We start from the raw sequence: 19678 nt of genomic DNA on the forward strand, positions 1-19678 counted from the left end.
AATACATCTACCCAGTGGGCTGTCACAGTCATATAGTGCTGAGTCTGCCCTGCTCCACTTGTCCACATGTCCGTGGTTAAGTGGACATTGGGTACAACTGCATTTTTTAGGACACTGGTGACTCTTTTTCTGAGGTCTGTGTACATTTTCGGTATCGTCTGCCTAGAGAAATGGAACCTAGATGGTATTTGGTACCGGGGACACATACCTCAATCAAGTCTCTAGTTGGCTCTGAATTAACGATGGATACCGGAACCACGTTTCTCACCGCCCAGGCTGCCAAGGCCTCAGTTATCCGCTTTGCAGCAGGATGACTGCTGTGATATTTCATCTTCCTCGCAAAGGACTGTTGGACAGTCAATTGCTTACTGGAAGTAGTACAAGTGGTCTTCCGACTTCCCCTCTGGGATGACGATCGACTCCCAGCAGCAACAACAGCAGCGCCAGCAGCAGTAGGCGTTACACTCAAGGATGCATCGGAGGAATCCCAGACAGGAGAGGACTCGTCAGACTTGACAGTGACATGGCCTGCAGGACTATTGGCTTTCCTGGGTAAGGAGGAAATTGACACTGAGGGAGTTGGTGGTGTGGTTTGCAGGAGCTTGGTTACAAGAGGAAGGGATTTAGTGGTCAGTGGACTGCTTCCGCTGTCACCCAAAGTTTTTGAACTTGTCACTGACTTATGATGAATGCGCTGCAGGTGACGTATAAGGGAGGATGTTCCGAGGTGGTTAACGTCCTTACCCCTACTTATTACAGCTTGACAAAGGCAACACACGGCTTGACACCTGTTGTCCGCATTTGTGTTGAAATAATTCCACACCGAAGACCTGATTTTTTTTGTATTTTGACCAGGCATGTCAAGGGCCATATTCCTCCCATGGACAACAGGTGTCTCCCCGGGTGCCTGACTTAAACAAACCACCTCACCATCAGAATCCTCCTTGTCAATTTCCTCCCCAGCGCCAGCAACACCCATATCCTCATCCTGGTGTACTTCAACACTGACATCTTCAATTTGACTATCAGGAACTGGACTGCGGGTGCTCCTTCCAGCACTTGCAGGGGGCGTGCAAATGGTGGAAGGCGCAAGCTCTTCCCGTCCAGTGTTGGGAAGGTCAGGCATCGCAACCGACACAATTGGACTCTCCTTGGGGATTTGTGATTTTGAAGAACGCACAGTTCTTTGCTGTGCTTTTGCCAGGTTAAGTCTTTTCTTTTTTCTAGCGAGAGGATGAGTGCTTCCATCCTCATTTGAAGCTGAACCACTAGCCATGAACATAGGCCAGGGCCTCAGCCGTTCCTTGCCACTCCGTGTCGTAAATGGCATATTGGCAAGTTTACGCTTCTCCTCAGACGCTTTTAATTTTGATTTTTGGGTCATTTTACTGAACTTTTGTGTTTTGGATTTTACATGCTCTCTACTATGACATTGGGCATCGGCCTTGGCAGACGACGTTGCTGGCATTTCATCGTCTCGGCCATGACTAGTGGCAGCAGCTTCAGCACGAGGTGGAAGTGGATCTTGATCTTTCCCTTTAACCTCCACATTTTTGTTCTCCATTTTTTAATGTGTGGAATTATATGCCAGTATCAAAAGCAAAGGCCTACTACTATATTTACTGCGCAAAACTAAAATGCACCACAGGTATAGAATGTAGATGGATAGTATACTTAATGGATGACGAGTGACGACACAGAGGTAGGTACACAGCAGTGGCCTACCGTACTGCTATATATAGAATACTGGTGGACACTGTCTGCAAACTGCAAAACTAAAATGCACCACAGGTATACAATGTAGATGGATAGTATACTTAATGGATGACGAGTGACGACCAGTGCCAGATTAAGGTCCATATGGGCCTGGAGCTAAAATTAATGAAGGGCCTATTTTATGCCACCGCATGGGGATTTGAAAACACTATGGGGGAGTGTCTAGTAATGTTGGGGGGGTGGTAGATGTTGTGAGGGTGTGGTCTGCACAGGGGGTGTGACTAGCGCCTACCTTGAAAAATCTCAATCTCCCTCACTTATTCCATTATATCAACAGTGTAATGTGAGAATCTACAAACGAACAAAGGAAAACATCTCTTGTTAATGTGACTGTAATATGGAAAATGGCGCTTAGTGATGACATAAATATGAAACCTCTCAACAAAAGAGGCTACAGGTCGCTCAGGGATGTCATGAATGTGAAATCTTTCTATATGTAATAAAAGACTTTACCTTTGTAATAAGTAGTTATGCTGAAAAGATATATCAGGAATGGTGGCTAGAGGGGGTGGGGTTGGAGGGGAGGGTGTCGTCTGGACAGGGCAGAACAAGGAGAAGACTGAGGTGACCCAGCATATAGTAGTACGTGTACATACATACATTCACATAGATAGATAGATAGATAGATAGATAGATAGATAGATAGATAGATAGATAGTTGAACCAAGAGGGTTTGCAATGTCTAAAGAAGCTGAAAGTGGACATGTCACTGCTTGCATATGCACACGCTTGGCTGTACACCAAAGAAGGTCTTGTACCAATATTAGCATACAGCGGCAAAAGATGCACACACGGATGTGCCTGAGTTTGACTCAGAATCAAGCCCAATTTTTTGGTTATTATATATGTTTTAATGGGGTTAGTATCAGTATGGGATGCCAGCTGTCAAAATTCCAACAGCGGCATCCCGATGTTGAAAATATCGATATGCACTACATAACTAAGCTAACCCTGATCCTAACCCTCCCTAACCCACCTTTCCCATACCCTAAACCTGCCACCACCTCCACACACATACCCACCGCAGCCTAACCCTCCCTGGGGGTGCCTAACTTTCACTCTCCCTCCCTGCAGATTAACCCTAACTTCAATCCCTCCCCCCACAGCCTAAACCTAACTCCCAACCCCCCTTCCCCCCCGCCCCCCTTCGGCTTATCTCTGGTGCTCTGTGAAATCGTTCAGGATTACAGCGCCGAGATAGTGATCAATGTCGGTATTCCGAGTACTGTTGGGATTCTGGCGTTGGTATTTCGACTGCCAGGAACCCGACCACAGGGATCCTGACTGAATCCTGTTTTAATGTTGCTAAAATGTACAAAGCAAAATGAGAGGACAATCTGTATTATATTCTGGTGCTATACACACAAAATATTGGGGGACAGGGGAGCGGGTTTCGGTTTTTATTGAGGGTGAGTAACTCAAGTTACTCACCTTGACAAAGGGACGTGTCAGACCCGAAACGTTGGAACATGTAGTATTTTCAATACATCTCTTGATCACTGAAATGTCTCTGAGTGCCGCTGACTATTATTTACCACGTTATATATATATATATATATATATATATATATCATGAAAAATCAGCCCGACACTCATTTAAGTGTGAGTGATGATTGCCCAGGTGCCATCAGTGTTGGATTGGAATACGAGAGAATAAACCAGCGGCACTCAGGGTCTTGTAAAGAAGTAGTCTTTGTATTAAGACATCAATAAAGTGAACATCAACGTTTCGGGGAATTAAACCCCTTTGTCAAGATGTGAGGTAGTGTGTAAAAGAACAAGTGACTCACCTTATAAAGATAGAGACCCGCCAAACCAAGTGCACTTAGCCGCTCCGTGTCACGCTGTAGAAACTGAGGTGCGCCCGGTGATGACGTGTAGTCGCGTCTGGGCAGTGTCAGAGCCGGCTGGTTGCTATGCAACGCCGGGGAGAGAGAAAGCATCAGCGTTCGTGCGGCTAGGAGAAAAAAACAAGTGTAGAGTGCAGTAGAGCCAAAGCACCAACTAAAAGCAGTAGGCATGAGAGCTAAGCACTATCGGAGTGAAAAATGAAAACCTGTAGTGACATGGGCGTGCATTGCTATACTGCACGGCGTTGCATAGCAACCAGCCGGCTCTGACACTGCCCAGACGCGACTACTGTACACGTCATCACCGGGCGCACCTCAGTTTCTACAGCGTGACACGGAGCGGCTACGTGCACTTGGTTTGGCGGGTCTCTATCTTTATAAGGTGAGTCACTTGTTCTTTTACACACTACCTCACATCTTGACAAAGGGGTTTAATTCCCCGAAACGTTGATGTTCACTTTATTGATGTCTTAATACAAAGACTACTTCTTTACAAGACCCTGAGTGCCGCTGGTTTATTCTCTCGTATATATATATATATATATATATATAGTTATATAAAGCAATATGCACTCCTCCCGCAGTCTCATCAGTAAGGGTGCTACCTGTAATGTCACTGCATCCAACGGTAACCACACGTAGGCGGTTTTCCACTAACAGGGCACTCACCGATACACAAACGATATAACCACTTTTACATTTTTACATCACCTTGAGAAATCTCCAGTTATGGGAAAACAATTGACTTCATATTCATACCACTGAGCTGGTCATCATTCTTAAGACACATTGGCACCCGAAAGGAAAATTCAAACAAAAACATTGGCCCCTCCCTGTGCTCTATCACAGTCACACACTCCCTCCCCCAGTGCTTTATCAAACTCCCTCCCCCTGCGCTTTATCACACTCCCCCCTTCGCTGTATCACACTCCCTCCCCTTGCACTTTATCACACTCCCTCCCCCTGCGCTGTATCACGCTACCTTCTCCTGCGCCCTACGCTTTATCACACGCCCCCCCCCCGGCGCTTTATCAGATGCCCTCCCCTGCGCTTTATCAGATGCCCTCCCCTGCGCTTTATCACACTCCCTCCCCTTGCACTTTATCACACTACCTCCCACTTTATCACACTCCCTCCCCCTGCGCTGTATCACACTACCTTCTCCTGCGCCCTACACTTTATCACACTCCCTCCCCTGCGCTTTATCAGACGCCCTCCCCTACGCTTTGTCAAACTCCCTCCCCTGCGCTTTATCACACGCTCTCCCTTGCACTTTATCACACTCCCTCCCCTTGCCCTCTCACACTCCCCTTGCACTTTATCACTCTAAAAAAGAAGAAGGAGAGGCGCCCGTACCTTACAACCTTGGGGAACTTCCAGATGCCGCACAATATGGAAAAATGGGGAAGCTGTCAATCCCCAAAAAATAACAGTAACAAGAAAAAAGAACCAAAACGTGCGCAAAGGGAAGAGCCAAACAAAAAAATATAAAATCGGATTAATCAATTTTGTTTTTATTAAATATTAATTAATTGTAATTATTAGCAAATAATTTAATTGTAAATATGTTCCTTGGAGTGATCACAATAAAATATTGAAAATAATATTAAAAATGAATAAAATAACATAATCATGAAATATATAACCATCTAATTAATTACTCATATATATGGTTAGTATTCCAAAAGACCAATAATGGATACAAATATATAAAATCCTGAAGAACACTGGCTGGCCAGCCTTAATTAATACTAAATAAATTGTGCACAAACAGAATGTAACAAAAAGATCAATAGAATATACAGATGGAAGATAAATTGTCTATAGGATATCATATGATTGCATAGACAATAAGAGCTCAGAATTCTTCCAACAACGATCTTAAACTAATAGTGGTTAACCATTATACATGTATCCAAAAAGTCTCGTATAGCTCATTAGCTCCTAACCTCGTACAGCTGCTGATGTAAATGCTAAATGTTGGAGCAAATGAATAGACACCAATCCCGTCCTTTTGACCAAATACTATTAAAAAGTCTCGATAAAGGCACCTAGCCTTAGGCAGCCGTTAGTGTGGGCAGCCAATGCCGTAGTATTACTGTCCCGTAACAAGATGATTGATATGAATAAATAAAATTACTAATACTGAAACATAGTCCCGAATGGCTCAAATAGCCCCTAGCCTAATGAGGCCATAGATGTGGGTGGCTATAATGACGGGATAATGTATGAATGAATAAAACCCCGTCTTACTCGTAGCAATCTCACCCGTGCCAGTGAATGCAATAGCCGTCCGTCCGGCCGGATGTTCACCGGACCTCCGCCGTCTCCAATCCACAAGCCGTTCTGTGCTGCGCTGCCTGGGTGCTCCTCCGACAGTGCAGCTGGATAATCCTTTAGGCTGGGATGTAAAAGATGGAAATAGCTGTGGCGGTTTGAGGCGGGTTAGGGCTGTCGGTGATGTCCGTTCGTCTCCAAATAGCAGAGAGATGGTATATATCCGTGGATCACTCCAGAGCCGTTCAACCTAACGCGTTTCTCGACCGTAGGCACTGGTCGTTTCATCAGAGGAAGTGCAATAAAAGAGAATCCTCATCTGACTGTATTTAAAGCTCCCCGTTAATTGTCTAGACGGGGTTTTATTCATTCATACATTATCCCGTCATTATAGCCACCCACATCTATGGCCTCATTAGGCTAGGGGCTATTTGAGCCATTCGGGACTATGTTTCAGTATTAGTAATTTTATTTATTCATATCAATCATCTTGTTACGGGACAGTAATACTACGGCATTGGCTGCCCACACTAACGGCTGCCTAAGGCTAGGTGCCTTTATCGAGACTTTTTAATAGTATTTGGTCAAAAGGACGGGATTGGTGTCTATTCATTTGCTCCAACATTTAGCATTTACATCAGCAGCCGTACGAGGTTAGGAGCTAATGAGCTATACGAGACTTTTTGGATACATGTATAATGGTTAACCACTATTAGTTTAAGATCGTTGTTGGAAGAATTCTGAGCTCTTATTGTCTATGCAATCATATGATATCCTATAGACAATTTATCTTCCATCTGTATATTCTGTTGATCTTTTTGTTACATTCTGTTTGTGCACAATTTATTTAGTATTAATTAAGGCTGGCCAGCCAGTGTTCTTCAGGATTTTATATATTTGTATCCATTATTGGTCTTTTGGAATACTAACCATATATATGAGTAATTAATTAGATGGTTATATATTTCATGATTATGTTATTTTATTCATTTTTAATATTATTTTCAATATTTTATTGTGATCACTCCAAGGAACATATTTACAATTAAATTATTTGCTAATAATTACAATTAATTAATATTTAATAAAAACAAAATTGATTAATCCGATTTTATATTTTTTTGTTTGGCTCTTCCCTTTGCGCACTTTATCACTCTCCCTCCCCCTGCACTGTATCACGCTACCTTCCCCTGTGCTTTATCACACTCCCTCCCTTGCACTTTATTACACTCCCTCCCCCTGCACTGTATCATGCTACCTTCCCCTGTGCTATATCACACTCCCTCCCTTGCACTTTATCACACTCCCTCCCTTGCATTTTATCACACTCCCTGCCTTGCACTTTATTACACTCCGTCCCTTGCACTTTATTACACTCCCTCCCCCTGCACTGTTCCATGCTACCTTCCACTGTGCTTTATCACACTCCCTCCCTTGCACTTTATCACACTCCCTCCCCCATGCTTTATCACATTCCCTGCACTGTATCAAACACACACCCTCCCCCACGCTATATCACAGCCACAGCCAAGTTCACATGAAAGTCACACACACATACAAATTCCCTCTACATTATACACACTACAGCATAGAGCAGTCTCACTGGCTGGACCGCCCCTGGATGTGCAGCAGCTTCAACTCTCCCTCTCACAGCAGCAGCAGCCATGTGAGAAGCAGGCAGCCTCAGTAGAGATGGCTACTGACTCACTGTCTCAACACAGTGACTGGAATCATCAGGAAGTGTGAATGATTCGAGTCACTCACTGTTTAATGAGTGGAGACAGCTGCAGCAGCAGCCTCTCTCAGCCAGAGGGAGGAAACTCAGTGTCTTCTGCTGGGTGTCTTTAGCTGTGATTGGCCAGAGGCTATACCAGGTGACACCCAGTGGGAGGGGGAGGGAGCAGTCACGACTCACCAGTCAGTGAGTGCTGTGCTGCTGTGCCTGTCAGAGCTGGCCCTAACCAATATGATGCCCTAGGCAAGATTTTGGCTGGTGCCCCTAGCACCGCCGCTAGTTCTGCAGGAGATTCCTGGCATGAGTCAGCTGGCAGCTCTGCTAACGTTGGGCGCCTTTTGTTTATGAAAATGCATCTTATTTGCATTACTATGTGGCTAGGATGCACAAGCAGCTTCTGCTGATTAAAATGATACGCAGTATGCCTATATTCTGTGTGTGACTGCGGTTATATCTGCACATGAAATGCTACATTACAGTGATTTCCAGGACTACACTGCAACGTAGCATTTAGTATGCAGATACAGCCGCAGTCACACACAGAATATAGGCATGCTGCATATCATTTTAATCAGCAGAAGTTGCTGGTGCCCCTAAGCATACCAAATGCCCTAGGCATTTGCCTACTTTGCCTATGCCTAAGGCCGGCTCTGGCCTGAGTCATGTCATGAATCATGTTTCATCCTGAGTCTGCCAGTGAGTGGAGACAGTTGTACACTGTGTAGACTCAGTGGATGGATCTGATTCATGCAGCATAAGCCTGCAGGAGGTGGAGCCCCTGTAGTACAGGGCTCTCAGCTCAGTTCTCACTGATCCTGCTCAGTGTGATTGTGGGTGGCAAACTCCCTGGAGGCTAGATAGTAGATAATATAATAAATCCAAGCCCACCTAAAATCATCCAATTAGCAAAGTATGCAAAATAAAAAATACAATTTTTATTTGGTTTAGTTACAGACTGAATGATGTGTTTCATGGCTGTTAAGCTTTCTCTCCTCAGCCAGAAGTAATGTGCATATTCTGTAACTAGTCTGCAATAAGTGGTTATTAATAATATATCAACATAACACTGAATCTATGTTAATATATTATTAACAATCAGTGCATAAGCAGCTGCCTCCCCCAGATGCACTGCACAATCACTGCAGCAGAATAACTCCCTCCATGAGTCCAGCACTGATCTGCCAGCACTGGCAACTCACTGATTCATGTGCAGTCTCTGCAACACATTCCACTACAGATGAGTCATGACTCATGTGCCGAGACACTGACTCGAGACACTTCACTGAATTGAGTCATGTGTCTCAACTCAGTTCAGTGAATCACTTTGCCCATGACTAAGCCTCATTGTCCTGTGTAGCCCCGCCCCCTGGACCCCGTGTAGCTCCGCCCCTTCCAAGTTCCCTCATCCCCTGCCCATGTGTTTGAGCCGTTCGGCCGACAGTAGCAGTCCATCTACTACTATCAATACAGGTGACTGCGGGCAGGAGGGAGCGGAGCTTGTAAGCTGCTGTAGCTGGGAAAAAAAATTCCTGGCTGCAGCAGCACAGCAGATGCTGTGGGCCTATTGTGTTGGGGGGGCCTGGAGCTGCAGCTCCACCCGCCCCATTGTTAATCCGGCCCTGGTGACGACACAGAGGTAGGTACACAGCAGTGGCCTACCGTACTGCTATATATAGTATACTGGTGGACACTGTCAGCAAACTGCAAAACTGTCTAAAATGCACCACAGGTATAGAATGTAGATGGATAGTATACTTAATGGATGACTAGTGACGACACAGAGGTAAGTACAGCAGTGGCCTACCGTACTGCTATAAGTATATATATATAGTATACTGGTGGACACTGTCAGCAAACTGCAAAACTGTCTAAAATGCACCACAGGTATAGAATTTAGATGGATAGTATACTTAATGGATGACGAGTGACGACACAGAGGTAGGTACAGCAGTGGCCTACCGTACTGCTATAAGTATATATATAGTATACTGGTGGACACTGTCAGCAAACTGCAAAACTGTCTAAAATGCACCACAGGTATAGAATGTAGATGGATAGTATACTTAATGGATGACGAGTGACGACACAGAGGTAGGTACACAGCAGTGGCCTACCGTACTGCTATATATAGTATACTGGTGGACACTGTCAGCAAACTGCAAAACTAAAATGCACCACAGGTATAGAATGTAGATGGATAGTATACTTAATGGATGACGAGTGACGACACAGAGGTAGGTACAGCAGTGGCCTACCGTACTGCTATATATAGTATACTGGTGGACACTGTCAGCAAACTGCAAAACTAAAATGCACCACAGGTATAGAATGTAGATGGATAGTATACTTAATGGATGACGAGTGACGACACAGAGGTAGGTACACAGCAGTGGCCTACCGTACTGCTATATATAGTATACTGGTGGACACTGTCAGCAAACTGCTAAACTAGTCTAAAAAAATGCACCACAGGTATAGAATGTAGATGGATAGTATACTTAATGGATGACGAGTGACGACACAGAGGTAGGTACAGCAGTGGCCTACCGTACTGCTATAAGTATATATATAGTATACTGGTGGACACTGTCAGCAAACTGCAAAACTGTCTAAAATGCACCACAGGTATAGAATGTAGATGGATAGTATACTTAATGGATGACGAGTGACGACACAGAGGTAGGTACAGCAGTGGCCTACCGTACTACTATAAGTATATATATAGTATACTGGTGGACACTGTCAGCAAACTGCAAAACTGTCTAAAATGCACCACAGGTATAGAATGTAGATGGATAGTATACTTAATGGATGACGAGTGACGACACAGAGGTAGGTACACAGCAGTGGCCTACCGTACTGCTATATATAGTATACTGGTGGACACTGTCAGCAAACTGCAAAACTAAAATGCACCACAGGTATAGAATGTAGATGGATAGTATACTTAATGGATGACGAGTGACGACACAGAGGTAGGTACACAGCAGTGGCCTACCGTACTGCTAAATATAGTATACTGGTGGACACTGTCAGCAAACTGCAAAACTGTCTAAAATGCACCACAGGTATAGAATGTAGATGGATAGTATACTTAATGGATGACGAGTGACGACACAGAGGTAGGTACAGCAGTGGCCTACCGTACTGCTATATATAGTATACTGGTGGACACTGTCAGCAAACTGCTAAATTAGTCTAAAATGCACCACAGGTATACAATGCAGATGGATAGTATACTTAATGGATGACGAGTGACGACACGAGGTAGGTACAGCAGTGCACTCTGCACTGTACTACTCCTATATAATATTAATTATACTGGTGGTCCCCAGTCCCCACAATAAAGCAGCACACTGTGAGCACAGATATGGAGTGTTTTTCAGGCAGACAACGTATACTGGTGGTCACTGTCAGCAAAACTCTGCACTGTACTCCTGCTATAGCTGCTCCCCAGTCCCCACAATTAAGCAGTGTGAGCACTCAGCACAGATATATCATGCAGCACACTGAGCACAGATATGGTATGGAGCGTTTTTTTTCAGGCAGAGAACGGATAAAAAAACTGGTGGTCACATATCAGCAAAACTCTGCACTGTTCTCCTAACAGCTGCTCCCCAATCCTCCCCACAATTAAGCAATAAAAAACAAACAAGAATCAACTGTCTTCTACAATAAACGGAGAGGACGCCAGCCACGTCCTCTCCCTATCATCTCCAATGCACGAGTGAAAATGGCGGTGACGCTCGGCTGCTTATATAGAATCCGAATCTCGCGAGAATCCGACAGCGGGATGATGAAGTTCGGGCGCGCTCGGGTTAGCCGAGCAAGGCGGGATGGTTCGAACCTGCCTCGGACCCGTGTAAAAAGGGTGAAGTTCGGGGGGGTTCGGTTTCTCGGAAACCGAACCCGCTCATCACTAATCAATACAACTGCAAGGAACAGTCCGCACTGGGATGGGCGCCCAGCATCCTCTACGGACTAGGAGAAAAGGATTTACCAGTAGGTATTAAAATCCTATTTTCTCTTACGTCCTAGAGGATGCTGGGGACTCCAAAAGGACCATGGGGTCTATACCAAAGCTCCAGAGCGGGCGGGAGAGTGCGGACAACTCTACAGCACCGATTGAGCAAACATGAGGTCTTCATCAGCCAGGGTATCAAACTTGTAGATCTTAGCAAAAGTGTTTGAACCCGACCACGTAGCTGCTCGGCAAAGTTGAAGTGCCGAGACCCCTCGGGCAGCCGCCCAAGATGAGCCCACCTTCCTGGTAGAATGGGCCTTTACTGACTTCGGCAACGGTAGCCCGGCCGAAGAATGAGCTTGCTGAATCGTATTACAAATCCAGCGTGCAATAGTTTGCTTAGAAGCAGGATTTCCAATCTTGTTGGAAGCATACAGGACAAACAGAGCCTCTGTCTTCCTAGTAAGAGCCGTTCTGGCGACATAAATTTTCAAAGCTCTTACAACATCAAGAGATTTTGGGACCGCCGCAGCATCCGTAGCCACAGGTACCACAATAGGTTGGTTTATGTGAAACGAAGAAACCAACTTCGGCAGAAATTGTTGACGAGTCCTCAATTCCGCTCCATCCGAATGAAAAATCAAATACGGGCTCTTCTGAGACAAGCCGCCAACTCGGACACTCGTCTGGCAGACGCCAGAGCCAAAAGCATGACCACTTTCCAAGTGAGAAACTTTAACTCAACCTTACGCAAAGGTTCAAACCAGTGAGATATAAGAAACTGCAACACCACTTCATGATCCCACGGCGCCACGGGTGGCACAAATGGAGGATGGATATGCAGCACTCCCTTCACAAAAGTCTGAACCTCAGGAAGGACGGCCAATTCTTTTTGAAAGAAAATAGATAAAGCCGAAATCTGCACTTTGATGGAACCCAATTTCAGGCCTGCATCCACGCCTGCCTGCAAATAATGGAGGAAACGACCCAAGTGAAACTCCTCCACAGGAGCTGCTTTGGTCTCACACCACGACACATACTTTCTCCAAAAACGGTGATAATGTTTTGCCATAACCTCCTTCCTAGCTTTAAGGAGAGTGGGGATGACCTCCCCGGGAATACCTTTCCGAGCTAGGATTTGGCGCTCAACTTCCACGCCGTCAAACGCAGCCGCGGTAAGTCCGGAAACACACAGGGCCCCTGCAGTAACAAGTCCTCCCTTAGAGGAAGCGGCCAAGGATCTTCTACAAGCAATTCCTGAAGATCCGGATACCAGGCCCTCCGTGGCCAATCTGGAACGATGAGTATTGCCTGAACCCTCGTTCGTCTTACGATCCTCAGCACCTTTGGAATGAGAGGAAGCGGAGGGAACACATACACCGACTGAAACACCCACGGAGTTACCAGGGCGTCCACTGCACTTGCTTGGGGGTCCCTTGACCTGGAACAATACCTCGGAAGCTTCTTGTTGAGGCGAGATGCCATCATGTCTATCAGAGGAATTCCCCAACGCCTTGTCACTTCTGCAAATACCTCTTGATGAAGAGCCCACTCCCCGGAATGGAGATCGTGTCTGCTGAGGAAGTCTGCTTCCCAGTTGTCCACGCCCGGGAGGAAGACTGCTGACAGAGCGCACACGTGCTGTTCCGCCCAGCGAAGGATTCTCGTGGCCTCCGCCATTGCCGCCCTGCTCCTTGTTCTGCCTTGGCGGTTTACGTATGCCACCGCTGTTATGTTGTCCGACTGGATCAGGACAGGGAGACCCTGAAGAAGGTTCTTCGCTTGCAGGAGGCCGTTGTAAATGGCTCTTAACTCGAGAACATTTATGTGGAGACAAGATTCCTGGCTTGACCACTTTCCCTGGAAACTTCCTCCTTGCGTGACTGCGCCCCAGCCTCGGAAACTTACATCTGTGGTCAGCAGGACCCAGTTCTGGATTCCGAATCGGCGCCCCTCTAGAAGGTGAGAACCTTGCTGCCACCACAGGAGAGAAATCCTGGCCCTGGAAGATAGACTTATTTTCCGTGCATGTGCAGGTGAGACCCGGACCATTTTTTCGGCAGATCCCACTGAAACACCCGGGCATGAAACCTGCCAAATGGAATGGCTTCGTAAGCCGCAACCATCTTCCCTAGCACCCGAGTGCATTGATGAATAGACACACTTGTCGGCCTCAGAAGCTCCCCTGACCATGGTCTGGATTTCCAGAGCTTTGTCCTCCGGAAGAAACACTCTCTGTAGCTCCGTGTCTAGGATCATGCCCAGGAAGGTCAGCCGAGTGGACGGGATCAACTGAGACTTTGGCAAATTTAGAATCCAATCGTGATGTCGCAGAACCGACAGGGAGAGATCCACATTTCTTAACAACTGTTCCTTGGACCTCGCCTTTATCAGGAGATCGTCCAAGTACGGGATAATTGAGACCCCTTGCTTGCGAAGGAGAACCATCATTTCCGCCATTACCTTGGTGAACTCCCTTGGGGCCGTGTAAAGCCCAAACGGCAACGTCTGAAATTGGTAATGACAATCCTGTACCGCAAACCTCAAGAAGGCCTGATGAGGAGGGTATATCGGGACGTGCAAGTAAGCATCCTTTATGTCGACTGACGCCATAAAATCCCCCCCTTTGAGGCTGGAGATCACAGCTCGAAGAGACTCCATCTTGAACTTGAAAATTTTCAAGTATGGATTGAGGGATTTCAGGTTCATAATCGGTCTGACCGAGCCGTCCGGCTTCGGCACGGCAAAGAGGCTCGAATAGAACCCTTCCCCCCCTTGGGACAGGGGAACCGGCACAACGACCCTCTGTTGACCCAACTTTTATATCGCAGCATTTACCACTTCCCTTTTGGGAAGAGAAACTGGCAAGGCCGACACGGAAAAGCGCCGGGGGGGGGGGGGGGGGGGCGGGGGGCATCTCCTGAAACTCCAGTTTGTACCCTTGGGACACTATGTCTAAGACCCAAGGATCCAGGGCCAATTGAAACCAGACCTGACTGAAGAATCGGAGACGGCCCCCCACCGGTACGGACTCCCGCAGGGGAGCCCCAGCGTCATGCTGTAGATTTGGTAGAGGCAGGGGAGGACTTTTAGTCCTGGGAGCCTGACACGGCGAGCGACTTCTTTCCCCTTCCTCTACCCTTTGAAGCGAGGAAGGACGAGCCCTTTCCTCTTTTGTATTTATTAGGCCGAAAGGACTGCATCTGATGATGGGGTGCCTTTTTCTGTTGTGTGGGAACATAAGGAAGAAAAGATGACTTACCCGCAGAAGCGGTAGACACCAGGTCAGCAAGGCCATCACCAAACAAGACACTACCTTTAAAAGGGAGGGCTTCCATATTCTTCCTGGAGTAGGCATCAGCATTCCATTGATGAATCCACAGCGCCCTGCTGGCCGAGACCGCCATGGCATTGGCTCTTGATCCCAAGAGGCCAACATCCCTCGCCGCATCCTTTAGGTAATCTGCAGCGTCCTTGATATAACCAAGAGTCAAAAGAATGTTATCCTTATCAAGGGTATCCATATCAGAAGCCAAATTATCAGCCCACTTAGCAAATGCACTACTCACCCAAACCGACGCCACAGCAGGTCTGAGCAATGCACCAGTATTAACGAAAATGGACTTCAATGTCGTCTCCAGCTTGCGATCCGCCGGATCCTTGAGAGCAGCCGTGTCAGGAGACGGAAGCGCCACCTTCTTGGACAGTCGTGATAGAGCCTTGTCCACATTGGGACTCCCATTTTTCCCTGTCGTCAGGGGGGAAAGGATACGCCATCAAAATTCTCTTGGGAATCTGCCATCTTTTGTCAGGCGACTCCCAAGCCTTTTCACAAAGCGCGTTCATTTCATGAGAGGGGGGAAACTTCACCTCAGGCTTTTTCCCCTTAAATAAGCAAACCCTTGTGTCTGGAACAGCAGGTACCTCAGAGATATGTAAAACATCTTTGATAGCTACAATCATGTACTGAATTCTCCTAACAACCCTTGGATGTAAAGAAGCCTCACTGAAATCGACATCGGAATCAGAGTCCGTGTCAGTATCTGTATCTGCCATCTAGGTAAAAGAACGTTTCTGTGACCCTGAGGGGGCCTGTACCTGAGACAAAGCCTCCTCCATGGATTTCCTCTATGTTTGTGTCTGCGAATCAGATTTATCCAGCCTCTTAGACAGTAAAGCCACATTTGCATTCAGTGTACTCAGCATAGTCACCCAATCAGCAGTCGGCTGTGCCGACAGAGTCATACCCAAATCCCTCTCTCCGCCCCCAGTAACTTCCTCCGGGGAGGAACACTCAGCCTCAGACATGTCGACCTGAAGTACCGACACACCCACACTCACACCGGCCAAAAACAAGGGGACAGACCCACAGGGAAGCCTGTAGAGAGAAACACAGAGGGAGTATGCCAGCTCACACCCCAGCGCCCATATAGTAAAAGAGATAATATATGTGTCTAGCGCTGTCTAAATGGGATAAAAGCACCAAATTTTATGTGCCCCCCCCGTTTTGCCCCCTTGTTACTTGAGGAAGCTTGGAGGTCTGGGCCAGCGTCTCTGCAGCACTGTGGAGAGACAATGGCGCTGTTGAGCAGTGTGCGCCTAAGCCCCGCCCCTTCCTGGCGCGCTGTAGCTCGTTCAATTTGAAATTTATTATACTGGCGGGGGTATTCTATACTGTGCCCGGGCACCGTATATTCGTTTTGCCAGTCCTCTGACCCCAGTAACTGCCGCCCACGGCGCTCCCCCCCTAGCGCCCTGCACCCTGTGAGTGCCGTTGGTGAAGTGTGTGTGGGAGCATGGAGTGCAGCACTACCGCTGCGCTGTACCGTTACTGAAGTCTTCTGCCGTCTGATGTCTTCGGTTCTTCTAATGCTCACCCGGCTTCTTTCTTCTGGCTTCTGTGAGGGGGGTGACGGCGCGGCTCCGGGAACAAGCAGCTAGGCGAACCAAGTGATCGAACCCTCTGGAGCTAATGGTGTCCAGTAGCCTAAGAAGCAGAGCCTTTAACTAAGAAGAAGTAGGTCTGACTTCTCTCTCCTCAGTCCCACGATGCAGGGAGCCTGTAGCCAGCAGGTCTCCCTGAAAATAAAAAACCTAACAAAAGTCTTTCTAGAGAAACTCAGTAGAGCTCCCCTAGTGTGTGTCCAGTCACTCCTGGGCACAAAGTCTAACTGAGATCTGGGGGAGGGGCATAGAGGGAGGAGCCAGTTCACACCCGGTCAAAGTCTTTTTAGTGTGCCCAAGCTACTGCGGATCCCGTCTATACCCCATGGTCCTTTTGGAGTCCCCAGCATCCTCTAGGACGTAAGAGAAAAGGGACATAAAAAGGAGGCCTGCGAGCCTCCAGAGTGGATTATAACAACTACTTTCTGCTGTAAACATCTACTGTATTGCTGAGTCTTTTTAAAGACTATTTTGGGCAAACAAAACATCTTCTGCCTCAAGACGACCGCTTCATCTTGTGACCTGCAGGGCTAGGCGAAACCTAGCTCCGTTTTTCAGGGTGCGCCCAGTGTCTCCAAGCTCCGCCTCCAGCCAGCTACCGGGTAGAGGCCTAGGCAAGTGACTACTGGGGATTTGTCAACACCACACAGGTGTGCAGGGGAGGTGTGGTAAGACAGCGTGTCGACACATACAGAGCAGAACCGTGGTTCCAGACGCCACGGCAGGTTAGGAGTATGGTGTGGCAGCATAGTACCCGCCCACTGGGCAATGGGTGTAGTCAGTAACAGGCGGTTACTGGTGGTAAGCGGGAATCCCCTAATTGGCCAGGTCCCGTGTGACCTAAAACTCCATTCTGTGTACTGGGGACGGAACGCGAAAGCGATGAGGGCTTTCGTACAGGACCGTCCGGTCACAATATATATATATATATATATATATATATATAAAATAAGATTTTACTCACCGGTAAATCTATTTCTCGTAGTCCGTAGTGGATGCTGGGAACTCCGTAAGGACCATGGGGAATAGACGGGCTCCGCAGGAGACTGGGCACTCTAAAAGAAAGATTAGGTACTATCTGGTGTGCACTGGCTCCTCCCTCTATGCCCCTCCTCCAGACCTCAGTTAGGATACTGTGCCCGGAAGAGCTGACACAATAAGGAAGGATTTTGAATCCCGGGTAAGACTCATACCAGCCACACCGTATAACTCGTGATACTATACCCAGTTAACAGTATGAAATATAACTGAGCCTCTCAACAGATGGCTCAACAATAACCCTTTAGTTAGGCAATAACTATATACAAGTATTGCAGACAATCCGCACTTGGGATGGGCGCCCAGCATCCACTACGGACTACGAGAAATAGATTTACCGGTGAGTAAAATCTTATTTTCTCTGACGTCCTAGTGGATGCTGGGAACTCCGTAAGGACCATGGGGATTATACCAAAGCTCCCAAACGGGCGGGAGAGTGCGGATGACTCTGCAGCACCGAATGAGAGAACTCAAGGTCCTCCTCAGCCAGGGTATCAAATTTGTAGAATTTAGCAAACGTGTTTGCCCCTGACCAAGTTGCAGCTCGGCAAAGTTGTAAAGCCGAGACCCCTCGGGCAGCCGCCCAAGATGAGCCCACTTTCCTTGTGGAATGGGCTTTTACTGATTTAGGATGCGGCAATCCAGCCGCAGAATGCGCCAGCTGAATTGTGCTACAAATCCAGCGAGCAATAGTCTGCTCAGAAGCAGGAGCACCTAGTTTGTTGGGTGCCTACAGGATAAAAAGCGAGTCAGTTTTCCTGACTCCAGCCGTCCTGGAAACATAAATTTTCAAGGCCCTGACTTCGTCCAGTAACTTGGAATCTTCCAAGCCCCTAGTAGCCGCAGGCACTACAATAGGTTGGTTCAAGTGAAAAGCTGATACCACCTTAGGGAGAAACTGGGGACGAGTCCTCAATTCTGCCCTATCCATATGGAAAATCAGATAAGGGCTTTTACATGACAAAGCCGCCAATTCTGACACATGCCTGGCCGAAGCCAAGGCCAATAACATGAGCACTTTCCACGTGAGATATTTCAAATCCACAGTTTTAAGTGGCTCAAACCAATGTGATTTTAGGAAACTCAACACCACGTTGAGATCCCAAGGTGCCACAGGAGGCACAAAAGGGGGCTGAATATGTAGCACTCCCTTTACAAATGTCTGAACTCCAGGCAGTGAAGCCAGTTCTTTCTGGAAGAAAATCGACAGAGCCGAAATCTGGACCTTAATGGAACCCAAGTTTAGGCCCATAGTCACTCCTGACTGTAGGAAGTGCAGAAAACGACCCAGCTGAAATTCCTCTGTTGGGGCCTTCCTGGCCTCACACCACGCAACATATTTTCGCCAAATACGGTGATAATGGTTTGCGGTTACTTCTTTCCTGGCTTTTATCAGCGTAGGAATGACTTCCTCCGGAATGCCCTTTTCCTTTAGGATCCGGAATTCAACCGCCATGCCGTCAAACGCAGCCGCGGTAAGTCTTGGAACAGACAGGGCCCCTGCTGTAGCAGATCCTGTCTGAGCGGTAGAGGCCATGGGTCCTCTGATATCATTTCTTGAAGTTCTGGGTACCAAGCTCTTCTTGGCCAATCCGGAACCATGAGTATCGTTCTTACTCCTCGCCTTCTTATTATTCTCAGTACCTTTGGTATGAGAGGCAGAGGAGGGAACACATAAACCGACTGGTACACCCACGGTGTCACTAGAGCGTCCACAGCTATCGCCTGAGGGTCCCTTGACCTGGCGCAATATCTCTTTAGCTTTTTGTTGAGGCGGGACGCCATCATGTCCACCTGTGGCCTTTCCCAACGGTTTACCAACAGTTGGAAGACTTCTGGATGAAGTCCCCACTCTCCCGGGTGTAGGTCGTGTCTGCTGAGGAAGTCTGCTTCCCAGTTGTCTACTCCCGGAATGAACACTGCCGACAGTGCTATGACGTGATTTTCCGCCCATCAGAGAATCCTTGTTGCTTCTGCCATCGCCATCCTGCTTCTTGTGCCGCCCTGTCGGTTTACATGGGCGACTGCCGTGATGTTGTCCGATTGGATCAGTACCGGCTGGTTTTGAAGCAGAGGCCTTGTCAGACTTAGGGC

Source organism: Pseudophryne corroboree, chromosome 3 (genome assembly GCF_028390025.1).
Source record: "Pseudophryne corroboree isolate aPseCor3 chromosome 3, aPseCor3.hap2, whole genome shotgun sequence".
Lineage (NCBI taxonomy): Eukaryota > Metazoa > Chordata > Amphibia > Anura > Myobatrachidae > Pseudophryne > Pseudophryne corroboree.